The sequence below is a fragment of the Melozone crissalis genome, unplaced genomic scaffold, assembly GCF_028551555.1.
Source record: "Melozone crissalis strain CALT ecotype California unplaced genomic scaffold, PUWL_Pcris_2 ptg000008l_1, whole genome shotgun sequence".
In the NCBI taxonomy this organism is placed as follows: domain Eukaryota; kingdom Metazoa; phylum Chordata; class Aves; order Passeriformes; family Passerellidae; genus Melozone; species Melozone crissalis.
The window spans coordinates 6,634,157-6,652,807 of record NW_026535786.1 but is presented as its reverse complement, the minus strand read 5'-3'; the positions used below and the strand labels follow the sequence as shown (position 1 = coordinate 6,652,807).

General features: G+C 39.1%; 1 protein-coding gene across 15 annotated transcripts in view; it reads left to right on the top strand.

Moving 5' to 3' along the window:
• Positions 1–18,651, top strand: part of DLG2 (discs large MAGUK scaffold protein 2) — a 983,561-nt gene that overhangs the window by 860,433 nt on the left and 104,477 nt on the right. The window contains exon 1 of one of the 15 annotated variants that reach the window (XM_054269786.1): positions 5,917–6,230. The exons of the other annotated variants lie outside the window; for them this stretch is intronic. The gene's annotated coding sequence lies outside the window, so the exon portion shown is untranslated. Of the gene's footprint in view, positions 1–5,916; positions 6,231–18,651 lie in introns of those variants that run through there. 15 annotated transcript variants of the gene reach the window in all.

The window sequence follows — 18,651 nt, the reverse complement described above, 5'->3', positions numbered from 1 at the left end:
GCATCAGGGGAAGTTAGAGTAAATATTAGGAAAATTTTTTTTTGCTGAATATGGTCAGGCATTGGAACAGGCTGCCCTAGGAAGTGGTGGAATTACCATCCCTGGAAGTGTTCAAAAAATGCGTAGGCATGCTGCTTGGGGGTATGGTTTGATGGTGGACTCAGCAGTGGTGGGTTAATGGTTCAACTCCATGATCTTAAAGGCCTTTTCCATCTGTATTCTGTGGATTTCACTGTAATGTCTATAGAGCTGTTGCTTTCTCCATGTGTCACTTCTTGCTGTAGGTAACGTGAAGGCCTATGCCAAGCTGACAGATTTTCATCACCATCCTCAGAGGAGTCAAGTGTATCATTCCTGTGCTGTGCTTCTTCCCAAATCAGCCACCTACTCCTCCCACCACAGAGTGCACGCAGAGTTAAACTGCGAATCCAAGGAGGATCTTCATGGCTCCACCATTCTTTGCAATCCAAAGCTGTTAACTCATTTGTTTCCTGCATTAGGCTTACAAGGAATTGCCTGTGGGACCTTCTGTTTGTGTAAAATATGTGTAAAAGATGCTTGTCTGGTTTGCTACTACATTTAAACTTTTAGCTAGTAGAAAATGTATCTTTAGCTGGTTTTTTTTCCAGCTCATAGAGCTATTAAGTCCTTTGTGATTTGTTTTGGATTTGAATATCAAGCTTCAGAAAAATTTAACTCATTTAAAAGGGAATAGCAAAAGCAAACACATGGTTCAATAGAAAACAAAAGTTGAGAAAAGAAAACAACAACAAAAAAATGCAAACTAGCTCTGGATTCGGAACCATCTCTCCAAGTTTCTCAGTTCTTTTAAGCAACTGAACTAACCTAAGCCATACAGAAAATAAACATTTTTATGAAATATCAGACTGTTCCTGTGATATCTGCTGACTTATTAATGGGTTGCCATATTATTCCAGGTTCACAGGGTGCTATAAAAGGCTTATCAAATCAAATCCAGACAGCCTCTCCAGAGGCTCTAGGGAAAGTGCCATCTGGTCTTCCTCCCTTTTAGCTGCTCTTCTTTATTACTGATAGGATCATTCATATTCTTAAGACTGTGAAGCCACCATTAGGAGAGATCAGCCTTCCTAACTAGCAAAGCAAGTTCTTGTCATTGCCCTTGATCAACTTAAATTGCTCTCTTGGGCATCTGTTCATTCAGACCTAGCTGAATATCCTTTTAAATTCTCTTTTTTCAGTATTTTTTCAAACACAGTGCTCATTCAGAAAGAGGACTTGAGCTTTCACTCTGCACTTGTAGCAAAAGAGATGTCACTTGAGGAAGGAAAGTATTGTAACACAGAAAAATATTATTATAGTGATAGCACTTGTACAGTCCTTTGCATCCTCAAAGCCCTGTGCGAGCTAATTTCTTAATTAAGTATACACTTTTATTCATTTGTACTTATGAAGGATTAATCTTGGAAACTGAAACTATTTAAAAACTGTTCTTACATTAAATTTCATATGTGCAACATTGAAAGAAAATTAATTTCTCTATTGCCCTGGCACGGCAACTAAATTAATTTACATTGTCACTGATGTTTATTTTGCAGAGTGGAATGTATGTAAGTTACAGCAATGGAATCTGTCTGACTCAATGTGTACTATTTTACCATATATTTCTAAAAGGATACATTCTCATTGGATTCAGACCACAGACAATGGAGTAGTTAGTGAAACTTGTAAATCCTCTGTGATCTCAGCTGGAATTAAAAGTTTCATAGATTTCTGTACTCAAAAGGAATGATGATTCTATTTCACCTACCACCCCTCAGAGTGTATAGACAGGGAAATTCCCTCTAACTGGGGTTGGCCTTTATCAAGTGTAATAAAAGACCTCTACAATTATGCTCAGCTGACTTTAATTAGAAGAAATGCAGATCTCAGAATTGGCTAAACTCATACAGATTTCATGGTAATGCTTAGGATTAGGGAGGGAGAGCTAAATTCGTGCCTTTGCTGGGAGGAAGGTAGGAAGTGACTTGCAGCCCTTGATACTCTTTGTCCTGTATGGGGGCCGGGATAAGCTGGGCTGTTGTAAAGTGATGTAGACTGAGGCAGAGCAGTGGGTTGAGCCTGCTGTGAAAGAAAAAACACCTGTAAGAAACAAAGTGTTTTTACACCCCCGAGTTGTTGGAAAGCTTGGGCTTCTTGTCATTACTGCTCTTCTGGATGATATTATCTGATAAATGCCCAGTCCTTTTTTATATCCTGCTAGGTTCTTTGCTTCAGAGATACTCTCTGACAGTGCCATGAAAAGGCTATCAGGTGAAAGAGTGTAAATCCAGGGTGAAAATGTATCCCAGTGTAAGCCTGACAAAAAAAATCAGTAAAGAAATTGAAGATTGCTAAATGCAAGACACTGAATAAATACCTCTTTAGTTTTCAGGATGTAATTTTAGGCCACATTGCAAAGATTATTACCCAGAGTACTGGTCATCCATACCATCTGGTGTGGCCTGGGAATTCTCTGTTGGTGCACATTTTTTCTCCTGAAACTCTAGGTCCACGCTCTGGAGATCCTGGAGATCTAATTTTGCTTCATTGTGGTGCAAGTGACCAGTAGTAGCTAATTTTTGATATGGATAGTATCTACCTGTAGTTATTTTTAATTTGAAGTTACCTTTGCTTCTTTTGCTCTTGTTATTCCAGCTGCCCTGATTTTTCCCCAGTGATCTGTGTGCTCACTTTAGACAGAAAATGGGATATCCATGATATGTAGTCAATGTAGTCCATGTGATTATGGAAGAAAGAAATAATGTTTTGGTAGCAAATGGTAACACTACTGTATTCTGGTTTTTTGGGTTTTTTTCATTTTTAGATCAGTTCTATTTTTCAGCTTGAAGCGAAGAACATCAGAGTCAATACCAAATGTGTTTGTTACAAATGCCTTAAAAATACACACTCTATATATATATATATGTAGGTATACAGAAATCTGGCAGCCATATGGGATTTTCACACACCTGTCAGTGGAGTGAATATGTTTGAATGTGAAATCTCACATTCTGCACTAGAATGTAATAACAGAGCCCCAAGGACATGGGGCTCATGGACATATGCTCAAGTGTTGAGAGTATCAAATCACCTCGAAGGTAGCACTTTTACAGAACACCACGTTGTTCACATAGTTGACTACTATGGCAGTATCAGCTTTATTACCCATGGAAAGGTAACATGGAAGCCAGGAAAACTAATTAAAAATTTCAAGTGTGAAGCAGGGTAGCAATTTCTCTTGGAATGGTGGATCTTATGTAATGCCGCAGACTCTGGTTTATGTATGCCACCTACACACAACTATGAAATATTGCTGTGGCTTACATTAGTGAAATATTGGTAACTTTTACAAACATTTGCTTCAGTAAATAGGAGCTGAATTTCAGCATCAGTGTTATGTTGGTCAAGGACATTCAACCATGCATTGCTTGTGTCTTATTCATGTGGCAGGAAATTGTTATAAGGCAGTGTCATGTTTACACAGATCCTTAGGAAGCCTCTTAGAGGCGAAACAAAGAGGAAAATAGGGCATTCTGGCACATATGGTTTGTAACTGTTTCTTATTAAAAATAGGTTAGAAAACCCTAATTAGTGCACAAGACAACAATCTGTTGTAATCAGGCCATTTTAGGGAACCTCCATGATGTGCATGTGAAATATGTAAGCCCCTGAGAATAGAATTTGGCTCTAAAAGACAAATCCAGTAGCATAAACTCTTTTTTTTTTTTCCTGCTTCTTAATAAGCCTGCGTTTATCATTTGGAATATTTTCTGCCCATATTGGATTATTCTTAGTCAGCATCACTGGAGAATCCAGAAATTGGATCTCAGTTGTCCTTGCCTCTGAGAAAGACAGAGACTTCAAAATCATTACTCTGATTAAATCCTGGTATGTCTCCCCTACATTCTGCCACCCAGCTCTAGAGAGTTTTTCTTTCATACAGCCTTCTGTAGTAAGAGCCAGCAGCACATGCAGAAACACTGCTCATGCCTCTGGCCTGGAGTGATTTTTTTCTCAGATAGTAAAGGTGCTGAACACAAAGAGACAAATGAGGAATGGGGTGGAACAAGCAGCTGAGAACAGGAGGAATAGGATATATATATACATATCGGACTAGCTTTTGCTATGCATGAAATGCAACACCCTGTTCCCACATTGTGACGCACATCAGTCGCTCCAGATGGTGAGAAGGGTTGGGTTTCTGCCTGGGGCTGCCGGCACAGGCTTCATTTGCATTCCTCAGCCCAGTTGTTCGTGGAAAAGCATCCAGGCAATGCACAACCGCTCACACAACTGTGCTCACCTTCCCAAGGACTGCATTGCTTCATGGCACCAAAAACTGGGGGAGTTTTACAGGCATGGGAAATGAAAGTGTTAAAAATTGAGCCAACAACATGCCAAGTAAAACCAATTGAGAATTTATTAATTATAACGGGCAAAGCAAAAAGCAAATCAGCGCTGGGCGACAGGGGAGTCTCCGCTCCGCCGCTGTCACACTCTCCTGATTTTCCGTGGAGTTCTTATACAGTTCTTCTTCCGGGTTGATGTGTAGTACTCTGCGTATTCTTCTTTTGTGTTTAGGTGGTCATAGTCCACCTCCCGGGGTCTGAAGATGAAGGTTGGTAATTTTCCTTTGTCTGATTCCTGGAATTTTTAGGCTCAATCTGCTGAGTTCCTGGAATCTTAGGTTTACTGAGCGGATAAGGTGATACTGTGTTATCAATCATAGCAAACCCCCCCACTCATATTAACAGTTTACTAAACAGATAAACAAATGTTTGTGAAACCTATTGTCCTTTTGGTTTCACCTTCCTTATCCTTTAAAGTCTGGAAATTTACTTAAACAAACTAGAGGTGCAACAGTCTTACTGGAATAGTTTTGTCAGTTTTGATGAACAAACTTAAAGTTTTAACCCATTACAAAAGGAGCGGGATCAAGTGTTCAGATCCCAAATGGAACCCTCTGAGAATCATCACCAGTGATGTAGAAATAAAAAATCCTCTTGAATAAAGTGTTTATTCCCACTCTATCCTCAAACAAATAGCCTTGAGTTTGTGTAAAGCTCATACAAAATTCCTGGAGCTCAGCTCTGAAAGAGCAACTTCTGCTCCCTCATAAAAAAATTGCCCTACAAATGCCTTTCCAGTGGCTGATCCCTGGCTGTGTTTTACCATTACCATAACCAGCTTTGCTTGTTAGGGGCTGATTCTGAGTGTTAATTTGTGGCATGTGCAACAATTGTGATTTTTATTGCTGTAATTAATCCCATTTGAATATGTTTGGTTTAATTGATTGGATTAATGGTAATTAGGTGTTTGGTTCTGTTATTTTTCTATCTATATATTGACTTTTAAAGCTATGCAAGCATATGGGAAAAAGAAAGTGTTAGAGAAGTGAAGAGCATTACAAACACATCCTTATAATTTAGAGGATGATCTTAAAACCTTTCAGCATTTTTAGGAGGATTTTAAAATGGGCACAGAATTTTACCTAACTAGTATACTGCTTTTAACAGTCGTTCTGCCTGGAGTAATGCTTTTAGGTTCTCCGTGCTGATGTCCCTGGAATTTGCCTGAATAATTTCCATTCATGATAGTAGAAGTAACAAACCGTGTGTTAGTCGCTAAATGAGAACTGTGTCTTTAAGAAGGGAAGATTTTTATGAAGATTTAGGAAAAAAAACCCGTGAAAATTGTTACCTAGAGGATACTGAAGGTACATTTACTACTGCATTAAGAAATGTTTAAGAGCAGAATTTGTGTTGGTAGATGGTTTCTTCTCTGAGTTTTGCCTCTCCCCCAAGTGCAGTTGCTCATTCCACCTTAACAAGGTGCAGTGATTGACAGGTAGAGATGTTGCACAGAGCAGAAGGTGGGTGTGTGCTCTATTGGTTTGTGCTTGTACATCCTGAGCACCAATTACTGTCACTGCTGCCAGCACTGATGTGTTTATCAGGATGAGTTATAGCAGAATATATGTACACAGGCAGTGTGTATGCTGGATGACCACCCCCTGTGATGTAAAATATGAGAGTCTGGGAGCTACCGTTTTATAATTCATCAGGTTCAGCAGCTGAATGTTGTTGGTTGGCTTAGTTATAAAGGCAAGTGTGAACCGAACAGCAGACAGGAGCATCTTGCATTGAGAGTCCTGCAAAGCTGCATTTAGTGACTGGGCTCCGCTTTTGTTCAAGTGAATTCGGTCCTCGGTGAGTGATGGGGGTTCTGTCGAGCTAAAGCTGTTATTATATAAGCTGGGGAAACCTGCCTGCTAGTTTAATGTGTATTTTGCTGCTGGAAGTCCTTGTCTGTGGTTGTTTTTAGATTTTGCAATATTTTCAGTTGTGTACGTTACTGGCACAAAATGAGATGAAAAGAAAAATGCAATGATGAATTATTCACCATCGTGCTGCGAGGATCTCTTTCCTAGCTAAAGTTACTTTCCTTTAGTGAGTGTGTTGGGGGTTCAAAGAAGCTACAAACCAGCAAATCTACCTGTCATTAAATTGCTTTTATTAGCACTTAAAAAGAGTGATGGCTGTGGCTTTTGTAACAAGAGGAAGGAAAAGAATAAGCAAATATCAGAAACATTTACAAATGCTTTGCTTTTTGTACATGTGGCTTTTCAGATGCAGTATTAAATCTTTTATGTGCAGTGAGGGGCTGCAAAGAATTTGAATTGTAGAGCTTTTTAATTAGATACTCAGTAAATCGGTAGCTTCTTTCTGGTTTTGTGGTAATATGCTTAGTATCACATTAAAATGAATGATTCCCCATCTTGCGTAACAACAGTGCTGAAATATGTGTAAGATGAAAGGCAAAGGGAGACTTTGAAACAAACTGTAGGAACATGCTATAGCACAGCTATGCAGAGAAAGGTATATTTCCTTTAGCGTCTGCATGACTTTTTGAATTTCACCAGCTTTAGATTCTTTGCTCTAATTATCACTGGCTTCTTTTTGACCTCTGTATCTTTTCAAGCAAGCTCCGTTAATATGTCGACATTATCGTGCCAGTAACCTTTAAAAATCAGTAAGCCTGCGATTTTTTTTTTGTTGTTTCAATCAGAAAGGAATTGAAAAGCAGAATTTATGGAACTGAAATATTAAGATTGCCATTTATTACCTCTATGTCTCCCTAGGAGAGGGAAGTGGTCACGAGTAACAATTTTACTTTTTCTTTTATCAGCAGTAGTATTATAGTCATTGCTTTTGTTTGATTGTACCCGGTTTGGGGTTGTTTTTTCATTCTCTGTGGGTTGGAGAAGCAAGTTTATTCTATCTAAGTATCAAGAGAGCTTGGCAGAATGGCACCTGTTGTCTTATTGCTGTATTATTAATACATGGAGGGAGACGCTCTCTTCCAGAGACCTCTCACCTGGTATCACTCCAAATTGTTTACTCTGTAGTGATTTAGACTTGTATCGTGACTTCTCATTTAGAAATAATTCATTTAATGAGTTATATGTGAAGCATCAAAGCTGCAGGACTGACCTCGGTTTAATTAATAAGGTATCTCATTTTAATATCAATTTTTATTTAAAGAGAAAAGCTATTGGCAAAGTGGCCTTTCCCACTGACTTCCTTTGCTTAGCAGATTTGCACTTACTCTTTATAAATCATAAATTTGAAAAGAGCAGAATTTTTTTGTGATAATTATTTCCTGGCAGCCTAACAGACTAGAGCCTATTTCTAGGAAAGAGTGTATACCTTTGTCAGCATTACTTTATTTAAGAGTATTGCACTGCTTCTTAAGCATTCAGATCTATTTTCAGTGACCCCTGTGCCAGCAAATGGGTTTCTTGAAGTGTGAGCTTCTGGCTTTGCAAGTTCTCCTCCTTTCAGAAATCTGTGATACTGCATCCATCTGTCTAGGCATTTATATTGCATGCATCACAATGGTGTAATCTCAGCAATATGAACATTAACCATGTAAATGTATGTACTGTAACTTAGGAAGTATAAATTAGGACAGGAAAAGCAACCCTAAAAGGAGAAAGTTATGATATGGGCATATGGGCTCTTGTGGGAACCAGAGATGCAGACTCGCTATTTGTTATTACACAATAAATAAAGCTGACAACTAGTTCAGTCTCCAGGCAGTGGTATGGGGGCTTGGGCACAGATGAGACCAGCTTTTCAAAGTTCACTCCAAATAAGATCAAGGAAAAGAGCCAGAGGATGTGGCAAAAATCCCATTTTATCCTGGGTGCATGCCTACTGCTCCTTTGTGGTCATATCCTGGGAGGGATGCTGAAGGGAAAACAATAGAGACTAGGAATTGTATTTCCCATCTCGATCTGGAGGATACAAATGTTTTATCTGGGTATTAGTTTGGTGCTATGATCCATGCCTCCCACCTGGCAGTGGGCTACAGCAGTGCTCTCCATGGAGTGCTGTGTCTTAAATGCCCTTAGGGCTGGTCCAGGAAGCATCCATCCCTGTTGTTAGTGCTACATCCTGCTGGAAACACTCTGCACCGCAGCTCCAAGAGTGTGTTGGCTTCCTGACTGTAGCAGAAATCTGCTCTCCAAGAGAAATCTTGCTCTGTTTTTGCCTTTTGGTTGCAGATGAAACCAACCCACATTATCTTTTGTATAAAATATAGATGCCCAGGAAAAATATCTTAGATAAAAATCCTGGACTCAGGAATTGATCTTTTTATCTTTTTCCTTTAGTCTGAAACACCTCCTGTTTACCGACCTTCAGGTTTACTGTGAAGTCCCATGGCAGCGTGTGGTCAACATTTTTGACAAAATGGTTTATTGGATAAGCCAGCATTAGTTTTTGGACAGTTATTTTTTGTTTTGCTGTAAATACAGCTAATGTCTGACTGTGTAGTTGTGTGACTGTGCTCTTTGTGTAAAAAGTGATTGGATATGGCAGCAGGGGTGTGTAAACTCACACATTTGTATGCACTTCTGATACACTTCAGTTTTTCTCTTTCAAGAACACAGTACACAAACCATACTTTCAAACAGAGCAAGACATTTATAATATTGAGTCTTGAGCACAGAAATATATAATGCATAAAATTGAAAGCTGTTACCTATATATTAACTCTCTTTTTATTGAAGAGGCTGATAAAGTGACACCGTGCTATTTTTAAGAATTCTCAGGTTTTAATTCAGTATTCAAGACGGGCGTGAAACAAAGCTGTACAGACACTGGCAATGATAATGATGCGCTTTCAGGGAAAGGGCCTTCACTGGAAAAATGGGTGAAATGATAGGTTAGCCATGTAGTATCCTCAGTGTTGGGAATAGTCAATGCAACTTTATGGAAGGGAAGAGATAGAACATAGTAAAGGATGACAGTGTGTCGGTGGAAAGCGGTAGAGGTTTTTGTCCATCCAGAGAACTAGGAAGAGAAACTCCATTTTAAAGGACTGTCAAACACTCAGTGCATTACAGGAATAAATTTGGCAGCTGGAGCAGAGAGAGAGCTTGTTCATAAACACAGCATGCCCTTTGATGTTGGTCTGCTCTTTGTGCTGTGAGGGAAATACATGTAAAGGTCTAATCCTGCAGAAGATTTGGTTAGGTTTTATATGATTTTATGAGCAGGAGGGGATATTCAAGTTATTAAATCCATGAAAAGCTCACTTGTAAGCAAAATACATCTCACAAATGCTGAGTTCAGTTTGTTTGTGGATTCAAGCGCTTGGTTTGTTTGGTGGCTCCTAGTGTCTTTACATTTGGATGCATTATGTTATTATTTTTAAAAAGAGAAAAAAATAAGAGCTATTAATGTAAGTATTCTTTGCTGGGGGAAAAAGTAAAATAAAATAAAAGAACCTTCCTTGCTACCAGATGGACAAACAGGTCTCTCAGTCCTTGAAACATCACAGGTGAAAAGGGTGTGTTCCAGGATAGTAGAGATGGTTTTGGAGAATTCAGCACCAGAAATCAAGAGGAGCCAGATGACAGTGAAATAAACTTAAACAAAGTGTCTGTTTTCTGAATGGCATTTAATGTAGTCTAGATGACCGAAAACATGAAAAGTGTTCATCTAGATTCCTTTCCAAGCTCATGTCAGCTTTCTGTGGAATTTTTCCATGTTTTCAGGGGGCATGCATGGTCAGAAGGGTGCTGGTTCCTAGAGCTGTCTCCCCACTACCATGGAGAAGCTGCCCAAAAACAGAGGTGTAGGATTTGACACATATCCGGGATCATCTCTGGTAAAGGCCCTACAGCTTTGAGTCCTGCAGGCAAGACTTGGATAAATATCCCAAGAAAGTTGCACTGGAAGTCCCTGTGTATTCTTCTAGGTGAACACTTTTCATCTTTTTACATCTTGACCATGTGTAGGAGAGAAAAAAAAAAAAAAAATCTGGGGAGACCCTCTTATGAAAGCGGCCCCAGAAGAAAGTGGCTGCTCGGGATCTCCTCAGATTGCAGGCTGAGAGCTCTGAGAAATACCTGCAGCTTCTCTGGTCCTCAGTTCTTTGTCCTGCCTGGAATAGTTGAAGATGGAGAACATTTGTCATCCCACTTGCAGTAAGCCAACAGGAGTGATGCTCCTCTGCAGCAGATTCATCTGTTGCCTGAACAGCAGTGGTGTACTCTCTTCTGTCCTGTGCAAAGTTCTAATTAGGGGTTGGTGGCCTAAAGCTTAATAATGAATACAAATTTTATTTTGTACTTCAGGGAAATGCTTATGTCATCAACAGCTTTCTACTTGGGAATTCCCAATGTGCTCACTTAAAAGTCAGCCTGATAAAACTGCAGATAGAGTCCCAGAATACTTTTGTAGTGTTAGCAGAAATCTCCTATTATTTTAGCCAGGCAGGAGAGTAATCTGGATTGACAAGAGTTTTTGGAATCCTGAGAGTTAATGTCATCTTTACATCACAGTGGTCAGTGTGTTGTGTTTGAAGAACCTGCAAAGTGGCAGAGTGAGACATGGGCTGTCCCTTCTCATCCATTCCTGTTCCCCTGAGGAGATGTGTCCCGTTCTGGAGACAGCCAAGCCCACCACTCTGCGAGCATGATTTGCAATACTGTCTGTGCTAGATTCTAAGGAAAGGAATTAGTGCAGTGGCATTTGAGCTAAGCAAATGCTAATTTAAGAACCCGCTATTATCCCTTTTGTGTGTTGTGGTAATAACCTTTAACATTATAAAATAATAAAGAACTGATTTAACTGTGTTGTGTGCGGCCACATGCTGAAACTGAACGGGTGAGCGAGCCAGGCAGGCTAAGCTATGCACCTTGTTGTGGGGAGTTTTTGTTTTGGTTTTTTTTTTTCCCTTCTATTGCTAATTATTTCTATCTTTTAAGGAAATTGTACTCTCAGAAGCATTTCTTGCTGTGTTGAGTACTGTGTTTCCCAAGTAGGAAAAAATATCCACAGCAGCTAGTAATACTAGTGGTATCTAAGTAATTAAATATTACTCACAAAAGAAAATCTCTACTTTCTTTCAAAAAATCTACCTACAAGTTTTAAGAAGGTATAAACATAAATACAGTATTACAGTACTTTTTCATGTAAATAGTATTTTATTCTCTCTGTATTTATTTACAGTACTGTTAATCTCAGTTTGTTTATAGGAGTAGACCTTTGACCCTCACTATCAAAACATTCCTTGTGAAAGGAATTTATTATTTCAGATAGAGAAGTGGTAATAGGCAAAATCATTATCTGCTCTCAGTGTTCCATGGACTATCCTTGCCCTTCTCAGTTAGGTGTTTCTGTAGACTTTCCATAGAAAAATGACAGTGCACACTGGCTGCTGCTGGCTTTGGGTTGGGCTGTCGTCCAGAAATGTAAAATAAAATTATTAGGTGAATTATTAGGTCTTAGGTGAAACTCAGCTGTTACCTGTAGTGGTCTGTAGTTCTTCTCTTTGAGATACAACCACAAGTGTTAGATACTTCACTGAAATGTACCCATCCAACACAGAAACAAGTTTGAGAGGAGGGGAAAATAGGACTCCTCCATTCAAAACAGGTTTTCTAGGTGTGGAATTAATTTCATTTCACATTTCTTTGCAATTTGTTAGTTAAAAACCATAAAATTTTCTATAGATATTCTAAAATGTTCTTATTCAAATAAAAGAAAGTGTTCTGTAATACTGAATGCAGTTTAAACATTTGCTGTTCATGTTTGGTTTCTTCTGCTTCTGTTCAAATTTTATCATCTTTGAATTATAATAGTAGCCTGGTCTAGTTCTACAAGATACCTGAAGCAGCTTTATAGAGAAACTTGGATATTTTTACGGCAGCGATTACATGTCGGCCTTTTAAGGTAATGTGGTGCAATTTTGCACTCAAATCTGATTTGGTCTTCACTTTTTCATGTCTTGCTACTGGCACCTGATCTCTGAGACAAAAACACTTGTTTTCAGCTTTCTCCCATCTTTTCAGAGATGCAAATAAATTCTGCTTTGTTTTTATTAAATTCATTTTGGTGCGTAGGTATTGAATGTAGGGATCTGAAGCAGGGAAAGAGCAAGTGCTAGAAGACAGCAAACAGAAAGGACTACAACTTTTGATGCAAATTTCCAGTAGAATTACTGTGAAGTGCATCTGTAAATTTTAGTTCAGGTTTATATACCAATCATGAACTAGTCCGGCTTTTGCCCTACACTATTCATAAGACTTCAAATTCAACATTTTTCCTCAATTGTTTGAGATGCTTAATATAAAATATGGACTGAAATTTTCTGTTTCAGTTTATTTTTGGTATGCTTGTTTAGTAGAAGAAGAAACAAGCTTAGTCTATAGAAGTTGTCTGTAGACCTGTCAACTAAATCTTAAAATATGTTTGCTCAAGAATTGTTGATTCGTATTTATCATAGGAGGTGTTTTTAAGATTTGAAACATGGGAAGAAAAGTTACAAATACTTGTTTTATTTTAAATTAATCAGCTAGCTGGTATGTTTTCTTATGAATCACGCAATTATAGCACTTTTATCTTCTTTGTTTTACTCCCTATACGTTTCCCCAGTGTTAGGTTACCATACCTGAGATCCTGGATTGTGCTGAATTTTGGTATAGTTATTTTTAAAGTATACATGAAGGTAAAATATAAGTGATATTTTATGTCAATATGAGGTTCAGAATACCAGAAATATGGGGGTTTTTTTCAGGCTTGTAGCCCTAAACATAAATATGTGTTGAAGACATAGATAAATATGGGGCGGGGGGGAAATCACACAAGACATAGGTAGACAGAGCTGAACAACTTCAGTTGTCCAAAACTGTCATTTGGGGGAGGGAGAAAAGAGAGCCAGAAGGAATTAATGTTAGAATATTTGTGCTGAAAAATGGTATCCCTACTGGCAAATTGCATTTTGATTAAAAAGTTGATTTTCCAGTGAAGAACCATATTTAATCTACTGGTTTTCACAGAAAAAAAAAAAAAAAAAGATATTTGCATTTATGTAAGGGAATAACTTGAATGCAAATATTGAAGCCAGTTACTGAATGGAAATGGAAACTGTAAAGGTGTAAGCACTGATGTGGAAACATCCAGAGCCTGATTGGGATCTTTCTTACACCATTTGCATATAACTAAAAACCTGTAACTCAAAGACCAACCTGAGAGCACAAAGGTAGTTAATGTGTGTCTTAACCTCGGGTCAACATCTGTGAGATCTGACTCAGCCTTTCATCTTCTGGTGGATCTGTCTCCTGCTGACTGTGACTCAAACTCTCTGTAGGTCTTTCAGACAAAGTTGTAGTTAAATTAATCTGCTCAGCCTGAAGGTCAAGCATGATGTTAATTTAGCCACTGTTCTGTCCTTTGATTTACTTGCAGCACATCTGTAACTGTGACTGACAGCCTTGAGTTGGATACCATAAATATATGAAGTTTGTACTGAAGTCTGTGAAACACATCAGGATTCTTTTGGATAATTGTAAATTATGTTAACAAGTGATTTGTAAGATCCATCCTCTTTCAGATGAATTACATAAACTGCCATATAAAAATAAATTTAATGTATCATCTTAGGACATCTGTTTTGTTGTGAGCTCCTTCTCAGAGACACGTTTCAGACATTATGACTCTAACTCCCTGAATCTTTGTTTCAACCTAATTTTTTTGGAGGTTGGTTAATGCAGAAAGCAAAGACCACTTGCATGCTGTCAAACTGCATTTGAGAGTATGAGATACGTGACATCTGCCACTGAAGATTATGCCTCAGGGAATTCCCTAAACGTTATTTCTGAAATGTGAAATGCAGCCACCTCTGCTGATGAAAGGGTAGGAAGATGAATGCCAAACATGGCAATATTCTGCGTTAGGGGAAAACCAAATCAAAACAATACTCATTTTGTATCATAACCAACTATGTTTGTGGTGTGTGCGTGAATAAATATGGTTTTAAGCACTCACCTAAAAGTTCTACAAGCTGCACACATTTGAGTGTATTTAATTCAGAAAAATATAGTACTTAGTTGATTTTCCCTAGGATTTGTATTTGGACTCCACCAACTCCAGGTATTTCAAATATAGATTCTTAGTCATCATCTCTGGTGCTAAATGCCAGCAATTATAAGTACTGGTTGACTCATTTCTATACTCCATGAGTTTTCATGGCTGTTATAAAACTTGGAAAATGCTGACAGACTTGTAGCCATCATGGGCACTGCCTGTATCAGAGTTCAATATTAAATGTAGCCAGATATTAAACCTTTATATTGCTCTACCCAGTTGTTCAATAGCACTGTCACCAGGGAGAATAATGCCAGCCAGGGGACATTAATACAGCTAAGTGTAATATTTTATTTATTCTAATAATCTTTGCATTCTAAAGGGCTGAAGTTGTTAACCATAGATTATCCTGCCTGTGGGTTTTACCAGCTCTGTGCTCCTAAGCATAAGAGAAGGAGCTTTGCTTATATGTTACATTTGCATAGGTGCAGAGAATTAGAGCTATTGTTTCACAAACCCACAGAACAGTAAAGGCTGGAAGGTAACTGGATAATCTTTTCCAACAGCAGTCACTCTAGTAGGGTCAACAAGGGCAGGTTGCTCAGGGTCATGTAGAGTCAAGTTTTTAATATCTCTGCAACTCTGGAAAACCTGTTCCTCTATTCAGTCATGCTTAGAATAAAAATGTTTGTTCTAATGTTTAAACAGAATTTTCTGTATTTCAGTTTGTGCCCAGTGCCTCTTGCCCTACTGCTGAGAAGCACTGAGAACCATCTTCTTTACATCCCTCCATCAGGAATGTAAACTGGCTAAAATCCTTTATGTATGGCACTACTGTCCTCACCTGACCAAGCCATTCTCTAGTCTTTGAGACCTCCAATATGCCTTAAATGTGGCAAAGAGGAGCCAGACTGCTCAAAAGACATGTAAATCCTTCTCAAAATTCTGAGACTACTCTCAGGCTCTTCCCAGATTTGAGGTCCTGGACATTATGAAATATCATTCTTGGTGTTCAGAATTTAAATTAGACACCACTACTTTCACCCAATACCTTTTCCCTTTTGTTCAGACCTGCCAAATCCTTGCTTAGAAGTTAAGTTTACTTTGAAATTCTGGCAGGTAATGAGAATTCTGGGTTTGACTGCTGTTCATCCTTCTATATAGATGGTAATTATTTCTGAATCTGCCTGCCGGAAATTAAATGCAATCTCATGCAAACAAAAGAAACCTTTTCTTAATTGGGAGACTTGCCTACATGGCACAGAGTGTGAAAACAAAAGCATGCTTGCATAATCTTGTAGCTGGCTGCAGCATTGGGTTGACTCATTAAAGAAAAATCCTCTATGAATAGGGTATGGCCTATATAAAAGAAGTTAAAACCTCAAATTTGCTTGCATTTGTCAGCGTCCTCTTTAGCAGCCTTTCTACTCCAGAGATTTCCCTTCTTTCCTTTCAGTGTAAGTTGTCCCTCATTAAGTTTCGTGATTACAAACAAGGCTTAGCAGTATTAAATGACTAGATATTTTTATGGCCAAATGGGATTACTTTGATAATTGGCTCTGATCTGTTGCGGAACTTGTTCTCCTGTACTTGCTGCAGTGAGTCTTGTAACATGACAGAAGTACCATCCAACTGACATTTACCATGTTCTTTGATCCTGGGCCTCTTCAGAAGTTTGGTTTCTTTCAGCTGTAGGGTGCTTATCACATCTCTTCCATAATTTTTTATTTCTTTTGACATTGTCCATACTGGTGACTTCAAAACTGTGTCATGAAATTGTGATGAAGAATGACAAGGCTTAAAATAGGGACATCAGCACAGCATTCCGTGTGGCCATTTCTTTCCCAGGTCCTCAGTCTCAGCCATCACGTAGCCAGGCCAGTTTGTGCTCTCAGGTCAGCCCTCTTTATTCAGGGTAAGTATTTGTGGCAGATCAAGCTTAAGAGAGGTTGACAGAAAGCTCCAGCCCTGAATTTACAGACTGATGGTCGGTATGGTGTCATCCACCAGCAATTCTGGCATTTTGGATCCGTATTCCTTGATGTTGTGTCATGGTTTAACCCCAGCTGCAAATTAGTTCAATAGAACTGCTCACTCACTTCCCCTATTCCTCCTTCCCCCAGCTTTACATGCTGAGTATGATGTGAGGTAGCCTGGGATATTCCTTAGGGCAGGTGGGTCAGCTGCCCCAGCTGTGTCCCCCCAGCCTGCTTGTGCACCCCCAGCCTCCTCAATGATGGAGTCAGGGGAGAAGCAGCAAAGGACTTGACTCTGTGCAAGCCCTGCTCAGCAGTAATGAAAAAAATCCTGTATTATCAATGCTGCTCCCAACCAGAATTCAAACCATAGTCCCATACCAGCCACCATGAAGAAAATTACCTCTACCCCTGATAAAGCAAGCACAGCTTGCAATGACAGATCCATGTGATATGGTATGTCTGGCCTGGGATAAGTAGACCAGTCAAGCAATCAGAGCAGTCAGAAACGAAAACTGAACAGCTTCTTTTCTCTTGTTGCGGCCACATGATGTCTTACAGAACAGAAAGGACCAGTGCCTATACTTTTGGTTTGCATCTACAGATTTGAGGAGATGCAGAATTCAGAATTATCTTGGACAGGACTTTCATGTGCCTTGAGGTGAAGAAAATATTGCTGTCCACATTTGTCCACACAAATAAGTAATGTATTAACCTTCTTCACCACTGTTTTGATAAGGCTGCACCACTGACAGCAGAACACTTCAAATTAACTCTTGAAAGTTCAGATGTTGCCCTGATGATCCTTCCATTTATTTCTTTGGAAAAAATAGCAAACACCAACTTGGGCTCGGTGCTGTTTATGTAGTTAGGGATTCTGTGATGATGCATTGAAGTAGATACTCAAGAGAAAGGGAAATTGGGTTCCTTGTGATACTGTGGAACAGTAAATAAAACTCAGAGATAGTCCCAGAAAGCAGATACATAACAAAAATCCAGTGTTACTGTTCCTGCAATCTGACCTAGAGAAAAAATGTCCTCCTTCACCCAAGATAGGGTATTTCATTTTACCTGACCAGTACAACCCTCCTTGGCCTCATTCTTACAATTTCTGTTCATAGTCACAGGATACAAAATTTTTTTATAAGTAAATGTTTATCAAAATTAATCAGAAATGTAGAAGTTATGGAATCTGAAATTATTTGTGATAACCATATCCCCAGAAGTGTTCCCTGTAGCTCTGAGAAGAGGATGCTTCTGTATTTGGTGGTGAATCCTGAAGTGGTGAATTCATCAGAAAGTCAGGATTAGCTTGTGACAACAAAACCACCGCTCTCTATGACAGGGATACTTCAGCGGCTTTGAAAGCTTTACTTGATTAAAATACATTCAGTAAAGTCTTTTCTGTAATGACTGAAAGGTGCCACAGAGTACCCATAAAACCTTGAATAATCTGTATATGTTTTCAACTGGCATTATTTTGAATGTAAGAAAAACCATACATTTGTGTAGCAGCCTGACAGGCTGGGGGCTAATGCATGCACAATACTTCTGTGCCTGTGCTCTGATTTATTTGGAGCACGGCATGTTTATGGCAGTGCTTCTCTTAACTAGCCAGGAGCGTAATCCTGCCAAGTTCTGTTGTCAGTCTGATGGTAAAAATAATGTCAATAGTAATCAGTCACTGCCCAATTTCATCCCTCCTGCCTTCTTTGCTCCCAAGGGTAGCCACTGTCAGGTGATGCACGTTGCCAGTATTGCTCCAGTCTTACAGGAAAGGGATTTTCCTTCACCACTCTCCGTTAGCAGGATGTGACCATTGCCCACACTGCTCTTTAATCTCCTACAGGAAATAATTTTTTTTTTTCAAAGTAAGAAAAGTCTACCTTACAAGCAGCCAACTGTTTGGATAAATGCCATGCTTGGCCTGACATTTCTTGCTGCTAGTCCCTGGATAGCCCAGTGAGCAGGGACTGCAGCCCAGAGGGTAATGGGGAAAGACATGTAAAGGTCATTGTGATTATAGTCAAGGAGATACTTTAAAGCAGAATATGAATATAAAACCTTGTAGAGGCTGGCATGCAAATTAAAATGTAAATAAGGTTGACAAGCTTTCCAGCAAGACATCAAACTGCCAAAGGGCAAATCTGTCTTCTCCAGGCATTTTCTGCCCTTCGTGAGCACGCTACAGCTGTTTCCTCAGCCAGCAACAATAGTAACCTCTAGGGGAAGGAGGACTAGGAAAGTCATAGTGATTCTTAGCAGCTGTCACA